Here is a 13,828-nt window from a genome sequence, read left to right on the forward strand (position 1 = left end):
TATGTTAGCGCTATATAAAAATAAAGATTATTATGATTATGATGTGAAAGTAGCCTTTTGCAGCAGATCCGGCAGTTTTTCCGCATCTGCCGTGTAACGATCACTTACAGCAACACTGCGTTCGGCCTCATTCATTCCCTATGGGACTTGCGGACATGTGCGGCACTTGTGGTTTTGCCGCGATCCGGCAAATGCGGTACTTGCAGCAATGGAAAAAAACACTGCTAGCAGTGTTTTTTGTCTCACCGCAAGTGCAAAACCGCAAGTGCCGTACATGTCCGCAAGTAGCCATCACTACCTGTCCCTGCAGCATCCTAGCTCATCCCTAACAATCCCTCTCTGACCTAAAACTACACTATAAAGCTTTAGGAAAACAATTTATTAACTGACATATTCCTATGATAATGAGGCTCCAGGCTACGGCTTAGACTGGGACGGGCAGTCTCCGGGTCTCCATTCTCTCTGTGCACACCCTCAGTCCCTGCCTCACTACCTGTGCACAGACATCCCGCCACCGGACCCTGTGATCGCCACTCGCAGTGGCATACCAGCAGAGGTGTACCTAGAGTTTCTAGCACCAGGGGCAAGAATTCATTTTGGTGCCCCCCCAGGACATATGCGATTTTCACACTTAGTCATGTACCCACAAGCTCCTCTCCCTCAATGTTCAGTGAAAAACAGAGAAGCAGAAGAGAAGCTCGTTGTCACAGGACCACAAGTATGAAAATCACATATGAGTGAGGTGTCCATGTGATGACTACTGGAACGTGCAGCGCTGAATCCTGACATCGCAGGCTTCTGAATTCTCACAACGCATGCACTGCACACTTTTAGGATTCTCCCTTGCCTGTGGACAGTTATGTCAGCACAAGTATGTGATTTGTTTACTTCTGACCACATTCTGACTAGACGTGCCCAGCCTCGCTCAGTTCATTTTCATTGACGGAGGCCACATATGTCTAGTCAGCATGTGACCGCATTAATGTAAATCCCCAGCATGAGAGAATCCTGACAGCATGCAGTGCGCACTGTGAGAATTCAGAAGTCTGCAGTCACAAAGAATGACCCCGGACTTTATAAAAAACAACCTTGCTCAAGTGCGTCCCCCCGCATCTTGCCACCCTAGGCACGTGCCCTCGTGTGCCTAGTGGCAAATATGGCCCTGCACACAGGACAGGATCCTAGCTAGTTAACTGACAAGTTCACTTGCAGCACTAGCAGATGCAGCTTCTATTATCTGTGACACTGAGAATATGATGCCAGCAAAACAAGATTTACTCTTTTTAAGTGGCACCGGACATGTGACTTCAGCAGCCAATCACAGAAGACCTTGTGTCATGATTTTGTTGATTGTTTCTGCGCCCTGATTGGCTGTCGGTATGTACACACGTTTAAGTTATTAAAGAAAGAAAAATTACACTTTGCAGCTCCTCTGACCTAGAGACACCCCCTCACCTCCTCAAACATGTACCCCCACTCATCATACAGCACCACTATCCTAGCCAAAATGATAACAAAAGGAAATTCACTCATCTCCAATCTCTACACTGATATGAGCATAATGGCAGCAGCACTCAAGATTCGTCCTTTAAACAGGCCAGGTCACGTGCTGCTTCGGCCAAATCACAGCCATACTAATACTTGGCATGGCTCTGATGGCTCTTAAAGTCCTCACAGTCTAAAAGCATGTTGATTGACTGTGATCTAGCCTTTCAACAAGCTTTATTAGACTGGCATACCTGAACAGGAAACCGGACGTACAGTAAAAGTCTGTATTCGGTACAGACTGTCACGATCCATTTTTAGATTTGTGGCAGCTCTGGTTCCACTCTGTTTTAAAAGTAACTTTTTTCCTTTCAGGACCATCAGGGGTTAATGTCAGATTTCCCCCCACTGGCAATCTGGTGTAACTGCTGATGTGGGTGGTGACCATTCCCATCTTCCTTTAAATGGTCACCTGATGCATCAGCTGACTGTTGGTGATAGAGTATCTCTAGAGACCAGCCGATGTGTGATGAGCTCTCTGGTGCCAGCGTGTATCAGCTGTTTGAGGTCCTGGTGTCATATCCTACGCTGATTGGAGTTTGGGGTCCGGCTTCATTGTCATCTGCAGTGTGGAGCTTGGCACTTGAGTCTGGAAGCTAAGTGGTCAGGCTAGCGCTCCTTGCTGGCCAGCGCACTAGCCAGGGCAGTGTGAGGTGACAAATAGGGACAAGGTTCCTGATGGCGGTTGGGAGAAGGACCCACTTAGGGTGTTAGGGGAGTGCAGGGACAGGCTCAGATTTGAGCAGGATGTGACCATTCCTTAATGTCCCTATTGATAGGGCCTTCCTCCCCCCTTTTCCATCCCGTTGTGAGTTTGGTGACACAGGGGGATGCCTCTGTTGTCAGTTCCTCAAAGAGTTCACCATTTTGTGGCAAATGCATGCATGGAAATAAACATTCAGGTCTGGACCTGTGTGTGAATGAGTACGTGTTGGTGTCCACCAAAAACATCAGGTAGAAGTATACATCTGGGACCTGGAGTTCTAGGGTGAGCAGACCATATCAGGTGTTGGCCATTCCCAGCTCAGGGACTTTCCAGCTGGAGTTACCCCCCAGTAATGCACGTACACAACATATTCCACAGGTTGGCGCTCTGGAGATTTGTGGTGCCTCCAGAGCCTACGTTATTGCCATCTCCATTGGGCTACATTTGCCGTAACCCTGAGGATCAGGTAACTGCTGAGGTGAACTCTAGTGAATCGAGGCGCCCTCATCATACGTCATTTCCGGTGACGTCCGGTGGTGAGGGTCCAGAGGCCCCTCATTGAAGGGGGGTACTGTCATGATCCATTTTTAGATTCATGGCAGCTCTGGTTCCACTCTGTTTTAAAAGTAGCTTTTTTCCTTTCAGGACCATTGGGGGTTAACGTCAGTTTTTCCCCCACTGGCAATCTGGTGTAACTGCTGATGTGGGTGGTGACCACTCCCATCATACTTTAAATGGTCACCTGATGCATCAGCTGACTGTTGGTGATAGAGTATCTCTGGAGACCAGCCGATGTGTGATGAGCTCTCTGGTGCCAGCGTGTATCAGCTGTTTGAGGTCCTAGTGTTGTATCCTATGCTGATTGGAGTTTGGAGTCTGGCTTCATTGTCATCTGCGATGTGGAGTTGGCAGTTGAGTCTGGAAGGTAAGGGGTCAGGCTAGCGCTCCTTGCTTGCCAGTGCACTAGCCAGGGGAGTGTGAGGTGACAACTAGGGACAAGGTTCCTGTAGGCAGTTGGGAGAAGGGCCCACTTAGGGTGTTAGGGGGGTGCAGGGACAGGCTCAGATTTGAGCAGGATGTGACCATTCCTTAATTCCCCTATTGATAGGGCCTTCCTCCTGGTGACACAGGAGGATGCCTCTGTTGTCAGTTCCTCAAAGAGTTCACCATTTTGTGGCAAACGCATGCATGGAAACAAACGTTCAGGTCTGGACCTGTGTGTGAATGAGTACGTGTTGGTGTCCACCAAAAACATCAGGTAGAAGTAAACCAGAGGGTCAGGTAACTGCTGAGGTGAACCCTAGTGAATCGAGGGGTCCTCATCATATGCTGTTTCCGGTGAGGTCTGGTGTTGAGGGTCCAGAGGCCCCTCATTGAAAGAGGGGTACTGTCATGAATCATTTTTGGATTCATGGCAGCTCTGTTTCCACTCTGTTTTAAAAGTAGCTTTTTTCCTTTCAGGACCATCGGGGGTTAATGTCAGTTTTTCCCCCGCTGGCAATCTAGTGTAATTGCAGTGCTCCTGGGCCAGCTGATGTGGGTGGTGACCACTCCCACATCCTCTAAATGGTCACCTGATGCATCAGCTGACTGTTGGTGACAGAGTTTCCCTGGAGACCAGCCGATGCATGAGGAGCTATATGGTGCCAGCAAGTATCAGCTGTTTGAGGTCCTGATGTCGTATCCTATGCTGAGTGGAGTTTGAAGTCCGGTTTCAGTGTCATCTGCAGTGTGGAGTTTGGCAGCTCAGTCTGGAAGCTAAGTGTGGTGTATTTTCCTCATCTCTTTTGTGCTTGTCACTAACCCCTGAGTGGTATCATCTGCAATGGTTAGGCTAGCGCTCCTTGTCAGCCAGTGCACTAGCCATGGCAGTGTGAGGTGACAATTAGGGACAAGGTTAATGATGGCGGTGGGGGAAGGACCCATTTAGGGTGTTAGGGGAGTGCAGGGACAGGCTCAGGTTTGAGGAGGTGACCATTCCTTCATTTCCCTATTGTTAGGGCATCCCTCCCCCCTTTCTCATCCCGTTGTGAGTTTGTTGTGCTGTCCGCTGACCGACCACCCGTTGGGTCATGCCACATCGTGATAGGGATACTAGGTGTCTGATACGGCCCCCAAACTTTCCAGAGCAGATTCTCTCATCCCTACTGAGCACATTAACTTTTTTAGCGTGGTGGACAACTTCTTTTACATTTTTGTGGCTCGTTTTTGCGGGCTTCTTTGCGGGCTGTATTGCCGTAATTTTCACAGTCTGCCGCAAAAAACGGGCAGCAAAAATCTTGCTGATTGCCGTTTTTCTGGTTTCGAATAGTAGGGAAAAAGTAAGGAGAAAAAAAACGGCGTTTCGCAAATACGGTCTTCATGGTGCACCGCAAAACAAGCTTCCGTTGTTTTTGCAGCCCCATTGATTTTCAATGGGGGCTGTGTCCATAAGCCATGAAAAATATTGAGCAGGCTCGATATTTTTTCACGGCCGTAAATACAGTTCTCACGGCCATACGATGTACGGCGCTCCAGCGAATTTTTGCTGCCCATTTTTGCAGCCCCATAGAAATCTATTGGGGCTGCAAAAATGGGCCGCAAAAGCACGGCAAGTGTAAAAGAAGCCTAAGTTGAACATCTTTAACTAATAAAAGAGAGGGGCTCTTTAGCAAAGATCAAAATGAACTCAGCTATTGTGGTCCTATTGTTTGTTTGCAAAGATAGTATGGCCTATGGCTTATTTCCCCCTCTAACTCATTTCTATATCTCTTAAGCCATTCTACACCCCTTTGTTTGCTGCTGTAGAGTGGGTCCTACAAATGTGGATAATCCAATTTGAGGTATGTCTCCACTTTGCAATGACCCAATAGCAGCCTCCTGGGCTGTCTCTGCAGTATGTACTGCTTTGTCGTAACTAGCTCTTCCAAAAAAATTGGCATCAAATTGGCAGATCCTCTTTAAATCAATAAGATAAACTCCTATTTGATCTTTTGCTGTATATTTCACAGCAGGATACATTTTCTTTGCTTTAATTATCAGCCATAAATTTTTAATTCCTATAAATTCTGTAGCATTTGTTCTTCTGGCTCTATAATCACTGATCATTTGAACTGTCATTAAAATACATTTCCCACAATTATATTTTCATTGAGTTTTAATTTAACTGAAATAATAAACTAAGGATGTGCAGGCTTGTCTAAACCGAAGGTAGACTCGTAAGTAGCAATCTGTCCATTTCATGAGAGAGACAGGCACAACGATCTCAGAAGGCCGATATTAACATGTAAATGCATTTATTTCTTAGCAGATTGTAAAATAAAATAAAAAATGTGTATTTATTGACTTCATAAAATAATGTGTTACCAAGTGTTCAAATCCTCTGAATCAAGTATGAATAAGGGACTCCGATTATTGCATTTTAGTTATATTTTATGTTCCTTATTTGTGCACAAACTATAATTATTCCTCTATTCCAAAATGTCATCAAAAGAGCATTTAACGTTTAATGGGTTTATGTTGTAAAAATATTTTTATAAATATGCACCTATCTTGGCATGATTACATAGCGACAGGGGAAATTACATTTTGTTAAAGTTGTATACCATTTTCAGAAAAAGTTTAATATTTTGCAAAAATGTCTGTGTATTTTGTATAGCAGTTAATTGCAGTTGTTGTTTTTTAGATGAAAATCCATGTTTCCTTTAAGTTTATGAATATTAGTCCTGGGTGTTCAGGGTATGAGAGACATCAGAGCAGCTAGTCTCCACCCACTAGCTCAGAGTTAATTGTACATTACAAACAAAATTCTGCAGAGGGTAAAACTGTGGAAGATGCAGGTTAAAAGTTATTTAATAACTACAAATAGCATTATTCCTCATGAAAACACCTCAGCTTATTTTGAAAAGCAACTTAAAATAGTTTTATTCAATGGCATAATGGGATAATCATATAGGTTACAGTGCAGTCATCAGCTCTGTTATATAGGAAGTCATGCACTTGTGTAACTGTGGCACCCCAGGAGTCCAATTGCCACAGTGGCATTGCCTCCCTCAGAGAGGGTGATGTCATGCCTGGAAGCAAGGAGGGGTCACCTTACCAGGTGATACCAGCATCCAACACTTTCCTTACTCCAGACCAGAATGGGGAGCTAGGGTTAGTGAGTCTAGTGAGTAGCCTGAAAGTGAGAGGAAAGGAGGCAAGACCAGTACAACCTGGGGAGTGGAGCTGTAACCAATCTCACCCCAGAAGAAAACGCTGACAAAGAGGACGCCAAGGAACTGCAAGCTCCCTGGCCACACTGAACAACCAGAGGCACCATAGAAGACCAAGAGCCGTGGCTGCCAGTGAAAAGGCAGTGCCTGTGATAGGCTTGTGCTGTCTGCCATACAAGTTAGAAGTAGCATGCAGTAGAAGAACTTGAGTAGAGTTTAAAGCAGCAAGTACCTAAAAGAATAGCGCAACTTAGGTGGATCCTAAGTTCCTTCCAGGCTGCCCGGACCCCATCATCACCTGCTACCTGTGCCCTGGACCGCACCTACAAATAACAAGTAAAAGTAAAAGAAACTGCAATCCTTGTGTCCTCCATTTCCCACACCCTCAGTCCTGCACCCCATCGCCTATGATCCCTTACCAACTATACCGGTAGCCCTGGGGCACCGCTCCACCTGTGGGGAGCAGAATTATCCTAGCTGCGTCACCGTCGGCCCCAGCGGTCCCCCTATGCAGCGTCAGCCATCCATTGCCAAACACCACAGGTGCGCGTCTTGAACTAACTCACTTTAGACTTTATTTACCCCTTTATTTTATCATTTTCATTGGACACCCAGAGCCACAGACCGGGTTGCTGTTGCCGTGACAACCCCCTGAAGTACCATTGGACCCAGCCGAGTACCCCATGGCCCTAGCGGGCGCTCCATAATCATTCCAAAGTCATAGTTGCCATCAATTCAGAATTTGTCAGGACTAGAGATGAGCGAACCCAAAATTTACAGTTCAGTGTTTGGCACTGATGCTGAGCTCTGAACACAGATTTTTTCCCAGAAGTCCATTGTACTGTTCGGGTTTGGATGCCAAATAAAGTTTGCCGAAAGGCTGCAGCACAGTCAATCAACAAGCTTTTAGGCTGAAGGCACTTCTGGAGTATTGGTATGGCTGTGACTGACCGGGGCACCACGTAACCCGGCGTGTAAAAATGCCGAATCATTGGTGTCGCCACCTGTTCTGTCTTCACTAAATGAGGCAGGCTCATACCTAGCTATACAGTCAGCTAAACCGCTATACCAGGGTCCAATAAGGAGACTGTGGTTGAGTCTGTGCTTTATTAAATGTAGTGGTATATTGATGCGGTGAAACTGTGAACAATGATATACATAGAATCAGTGCATGGTATAGAACAAATACATACTACACATGATGTACATTATGCATAACATTTAGAAAGCTAGTAACTGAACTAGGAGTACAACTGGCTAAGCTAGGCTAATATAGAGCAGAAATATCTACAGAAAGCATAAAGACATACCGGCAATGCAATCGCAAGGGGGATGAAGTGCAAGCGTCTTTCCTTGAAGGCAAACTGGAGGAAGTGAAAGGAAAATGGAGGGAAAATGGAGGCTGACCTACCATAATGCATTGCAAAGGGGGAGGAGATTGAGAAATGGAAAATACCAAAAACAGAAAATAGAACTGCCAACATAACTCTGACCACTAGAGGAAGCCAAAGCATCACAGATAAATAAAGGTATGAATATATCAGGTCCTGTATACTGGCTGAGAAAACTGCAATTATGCAAACAGATAATCGGGGGTAGCAAATTTGATGGCGGAGAAAGAACACCACCACTTTATTCTCTGCTAGGTATCCTAACAAAGTCTAGTGCAGAGTGCCATAACAGAGCCTGCTGCAGATTGACCTAATACAGCCAGCCTGATGCAGAGTACCTATATTACAGCCTGGTGCACAGTGACAAAATACAGCCTGGTGCACAATGACCTTATATTGCCTGGTGCACAGTGACCTAATACAATCATGAGTAGAGTACCCGTAATATAGCCTGGTGTACAGTGACCTAATGCGTCCTGGTGCAGAGTACCCGTAATACAGCCTGGTGCAGAGCATCTGTAATACTGCCTGGTGCACAGTGACCTAATACAGCCTGGTCCAGAGAACCCATTATACAGTCTGGTGCACAGTGACTTAATACAGCCTGGTGCACAGTACCCAAATACAGTCTGGTGCACAGTACCCAAATACAGTCTGGTGCACAGTACCCAGAATACAGTCTGGGGCACAGTGACCTAATAAAACCTGGTGCACAGTGACCTAATACACCCATGAGTAGAGTACCATATTACAGCCTAGTGCCCAGTGACCTCATACCGCCTGGTGCGCAGTAACTTAATACAGCCTGGTGCAGTGTACCCATAATACAGCCTGGTGCACAGTACCTGTATGTAATATAGACTGGTACACAGTGACCTCATACAGCCTGTGCAGGGTACCAATAAACCAGTCTGGTGCACAGTGAGCTAACACAACCTGGTGCAGGGTACTTGTAATACAGCCTGGTGCACAGTGACCTAATACAGCCTAGCACAGAGTACCAGTAATGTAGCTTGGTGCACATGAGTCTTCCGCCAGGGCTGAGGTGTACTCAGTACTGTGTCCGCTACTTAAAGGGATGTGTCACGGTGGCGGTGACCCGGTCCGTGGCCATGGGTGCCCATGTAAAAGGAAATTGATTAAAGTTTGTGTTCGTGTCGCCGCCTGTGGTATTCAGTCAGTAGGGACCGATGCTGCTTAAAGGGGTCCTCTGGGGTGATGTTATGGCAGCTAGATGGTATAACTTCCCACAGGTGAAGAAGGTCCCCAGGGCTCCCAGGGTATAGGTGAAGATGGTGAGTAGTGAAGTAAGACACAGAGGACACAGATTTGCAGTCTCTTTACCTGGTTTATTGTAGCTTCAGGCAACCGCAGTCTAGGGCACCAGATCACAGGTACAGGCAGGGTCTGGCCGGCTTGGAAGCAAATCCAGAGTCCCCTTTACCAGGTGGCGATGAAAGCCTTCCTCAAAGCACATTGGTGTTGTAATCCCTTACTGCATATGGCTTCTGATAAGGTCTTCACAGTTCCTCACTGTCCCCCATATAGGTTAGGACACAAACCCATATGACAGGTGACCCGAGCCTTTTTTACAGGGTCTCTATCATGACCCAGGCCCTATGTGTCCCTGTCCCTCCTGGGTGTAAAGGTGGATAGGTAACTTAAAGTTCAGCTGTGCTGCTGGTTTAAGCTATGTTTCTTAGAGTCCAATACAGCCTCGGTATTCTGGCTACCGGAATCTGCACTCAGCCAGGAAGGTAGCCAAATCACTGCTCTGCTCCCCTGGTGGAAGTCTCCTGTGCCTTTTCTCTCCTGCACACTTTCTACAAGCTGTCCTTCCCTTCTTAATTCTCTTTCTTTAGGAGCTGTAGCAACTCTGGCTACATGGCCCCTTCAGTCCTGCTGACACTCACTGTCCGACTGCACTCTCCTCTGTCCTCTGACAGACTGCCTACTAACTTCCCCTCCAGCCAGAATATATCAGGGAAGTTCCCCTTAATCTGGGTTCAGAGCTCCCCATTCTGGCCTGGAGTATGAACGTGTTGTGCGTATGTGATTACCTGCGGAGTAAGTTGCTCAAAGTCAGGAATTTGCAGCAGATTCAATAAAAGCTCTTCTACACCCATTGAAAAGAAAAGCTAAACCCTGAAGTAAAGGGGGGTCAACGCCAACCCTATGGGTGCTGGCAATGAGAGACTAAAACTTATATTAAACATTATTCTCACACCCGTCATGAACCCCCAACGTAGGCTTGGGCGGGCTACAAGGCATGTATCAAGACCCGGTCTTCTGCTGCACCAAAAAGGTTTTTATTCAGGTTTCTGTAAACAAATATGAACTTTAAGGCAAATCTGAATACACAGTCCCTTTAAGAGTTTTATGTAAAACCAGTAAAAAGCACATTAAGAAGTGCCAACTATATACAATTAAAGTTTGTGAATCATTCACTGTCCATGATCCAAATGCCCTTTTAAACAAATGATCCCTTTCAACAAAACCTGATCAGGTTTAATGAAACGTTCCAACTTGAACAACAAAAGTATAATCTAACAGGGCTAAATTAACTTTCGACAGTCATATTCACATTTTTACAATCAGGAAAAACTGGTTATCTCCTTTGCCAGGGTAGCTCTGGATGGGATGAGTGGGGCTGTCATCTGACCCAGGCCGCTGTCGTCCCAGGTTAGTCGGTAACGTACCCATCCGGGTGTTGGAGTCGGCGGGATTGGAAAGGGGCCCAGCAGGGTGTCATTGGGCCCAAGGGCTGCTGCAGAGCTGGCGGCCAGGATACCCTCAAGGTTTGGTGGCGTGTCACCGAGGGCCTCGTAACCCTGGTCGGGTGTATGTAGCAGTGGAGGTCAGTCGGGGATGTCTGTCGGGCCTTTCGCCGCCGGGGTTGTCAGAGTCATGCCCCTTACCTCTGCCTCCAGAGCACCGGAACTCGTTTTCGGCTCTGGACCAATCAGGGTAGTTGGCGGTCATCCGGCAAGACTTCCTATGAAAGCCTCTCTCCATTCGATCACGGTCTCCTGCTGCATCCGCATGAGCTGCCGGGTGAGTTCCTCCGCTTCTCTCCGCAGGAGGTCCGGATTCATCATCAGTGACGGGTACAGCTCTTGCAGGTCCCAGCTGGGGGAGTCCTCCCGCTCCACCCCACGCTCCAGTGTCCGCTCACCTCCCTCCATCACATTGCTTTTCGGCATTGCCCCCTCAGTCTCTTGTCCCGTGCTTTTTCTGCACCACGCCCATCTTCGTGGGTGGTTCCTCCTCTTCTCTCTGCCATCCCAGATCAGGAGGCGGACCTCTCTAGTTAACGGGCATATTTCTCTCATAGTGATACTGACATCCATGGTTTACACGACGTTCCTCCAGGTACCACCCATGAAAACGCGCCTATTATAATGGCAGCGGTTTTGGCGCAACTTACAGTTCACAGTCTCTTAGGCACACATGACCCACTTCAATGGGTCAGTCCATCCTGTTTGTGACACCAAAATGAGTCTCCTGCTAGGACCGTGGGCTACTCGGTACCGGGTCCGGTGATTAAGGGGATGTGTCACGGTGGCAGTGACCTGGTCCGTGGCCCTGAGCATCTATATAAAAGGAAATTGATTAAAGTTTGTGTTCGTGATGCCACCTGTGGTATTCGGTCAGTAGGGACCGACGCTGCTGAAAGGGGTCCTCTGGTGTGATGTTATGGCAGCTAGATGGTATAACTTCCCACAGGTGAAGAAGGTCCCCAGGGCTCCGGGTGTATAGGTGAAGATGGTAAGTAGTGAAGTAAGAAACGGAGGACACAGGTTTGCAGTCTCTTTACCTGGTTTACTGTAGCTTCAGGCAACCACAGTCCAGGGCACCAGATCACAGGTACAGGCAGGGTCTGGTCAGCTTGGAAGCAAATCCAGAGTCCCCTTTACCAGGTGGAGATGAAAGCCTTCTTCAAAGCACGGTGGTGTTGTAGTCCCTTACTGCCTATGGCTTCTGATAAGGTCCTCACAGTTCCTCACTGTCCCCCATATAGGTTAGGACACAAATCCGTATGACAGGTGACTCGAGCCTTTTTACAGGGTCTTTATCACGACCCGGGCCCTATGTGTCACTGTGCCTCCTGGGTGTAAAGATGGACAGGTAACTTAAAGTTCAGCTGTCCTGCCAATTTCAGCTTTGTCTCTTAGAGTCCGACACAGCCTCAGTCTTCTGGCTACCGGAATCTGCACTCAGCCAGGGAGGTAGCCAAATCACTGCTCTGCTCCCCTGGTGGAAGTCTCCTGTGCCTTTTCTCTCCTGCACACTTTCCACAAGCTGTCCTTTCCTTCTTAATTCTCTTTCTCTAGGAGCTGTAGCAACTCTGGCTACACGGCCCCTTCAGTCCTGCTGACACTCACTGTCCGACTGCACTCTCCTCTGTCCTCTGACAGACTGCCTACTGACTTCCCCTAAAGCCAGAATATATCAGGAAAGTTCCCCTTAATTTGGGTTCAGAGCTCCCCCTGCTGGCCTGGAGTATGAACGTGTTGTGCGTATGTGATTACCTGATAAAAGAGGTCTTTCATCGCTTCCAAGAGTGACATCACTCTCCCCGCGAGGAAAGCAATGCCACTGTGACGACCAGGACCCTGGGGTGTGACACACAGTGACCTAATACAGCCTGATGTTCAGTGATGTAATATAGCCAGGTGCAGAATACCAGTTGGTGCATAGTACCCATAATGTAGCCTGGTGCACAGCGACCTTATACAGTCTGGTGCAAAGTACCCAAATACAGCCTGCTGCTCAGTGACCTAATGCAGCCTGGTGCAGAGTACCCATAATACAGCCTGATGCTCAGTGACCTATTACAGTTTGGCTCAGAGTACCCGTAATATAGTTGGTGCTAGGGTTGAGCGAAACGGATCGGTCATTTTCATAAGTCGCCGACTTTTGGCAAAGTCGGGTTTCATGAAACCCGACCACCCGACCCCTGTGTGGGGTCGGCCATGCGGTACGCGACCTTCACGCCAAAGTCGCGTTTCATATGACGCGTTCAGCGCCATTTCTCAGCCAATGAAGGAGGACGCAGAGTGTGGGCAGCGTGATGACATGGTTCTCGGTCCCCACCATCTTAGAGAAGGGCATGGCAGTGATTGGCTTGCTTTCTGCGGCGTCACAGGGGCTATAAAGAGGCGTGCACGCCGACCGCCATCTTACTGCTGCTGATCTGAGCATAGGGAGAGGTTGCTGCCGCTTCGTCAGAAGCAGGGATAGCGTTAGGCAGGGTCCGTTAACCACCAAACCGCTTGTGCTGTAGCGATTTCCACTGTCCAACACCACCTTTTCTTTGCAGGGACAGTGGAGGCTAGATTTCAGTGCATCAGCTCTGTAGCTTATTAGGCTGCATTATAAGGCTCCCTGATAGCTGCATTGCTGTTTGTACGCTGCCGTGCAAACCAACTGCTTTTTTCAAAGCACAAATCCTGTTGTTCCTTCCTTTTTGCACAGCTATCTTGTTTGTTTGTCCACACTTTTGTGTGCAGCAGTCCTTTTTATTCCTGCCTGCCATACTTTTCTGAGATTACTGTAGGGAGATAGTAATTGTAGTACAGTCCCTTTTTTTTTTTTTTTTTTTAATATCTTCAAGCCACTTTCTGCCCCTGAAACTGTGTAGTGTGAAACAGTGGGCCTGGATTTTTCTGCACTGTCCCACACCTAAAAAGGGAGATTTATATTGCCAATCAGTGCATCTGTGCCAGTCCAGTCTGTTGTATCTGTCAGTCACTTTGTGCCACAGAAACAATACTGTAAAACAGTGGGCGAGATTTATTCACTAGTCTTCCATATAAAAACAAAACGGGTAGATTAATATTGGCAAATCTGTTCATCTGTGCCAGTCCAGTCTGTGGTATCGGTCTGTCATTTTGTGCCACTGAAACACAACTGTAAAACTGTGGGCCAGATTGATTCACTAGTCTCCCATCCCCAAAAAAAGAAAAGGAGATTAATATTGGCAAATCTGT

The sequence above is a fragment of the Ranitomeya imitator genome, chromosome 2, assembly GCF_032444005.1.
Source record: "Ranitomeya imitator isolate aRanImi1 chromosome 2, aRanImi1.pri, whole genome shotgun sequence".
In the NCBI taxonomy this organism is placed as follows: Eukaryota; Metazoa; Chordata; class Amphibia; order Anura; family Dendrobatidae; genus Ranitomeya; species Ranitomeya imitator.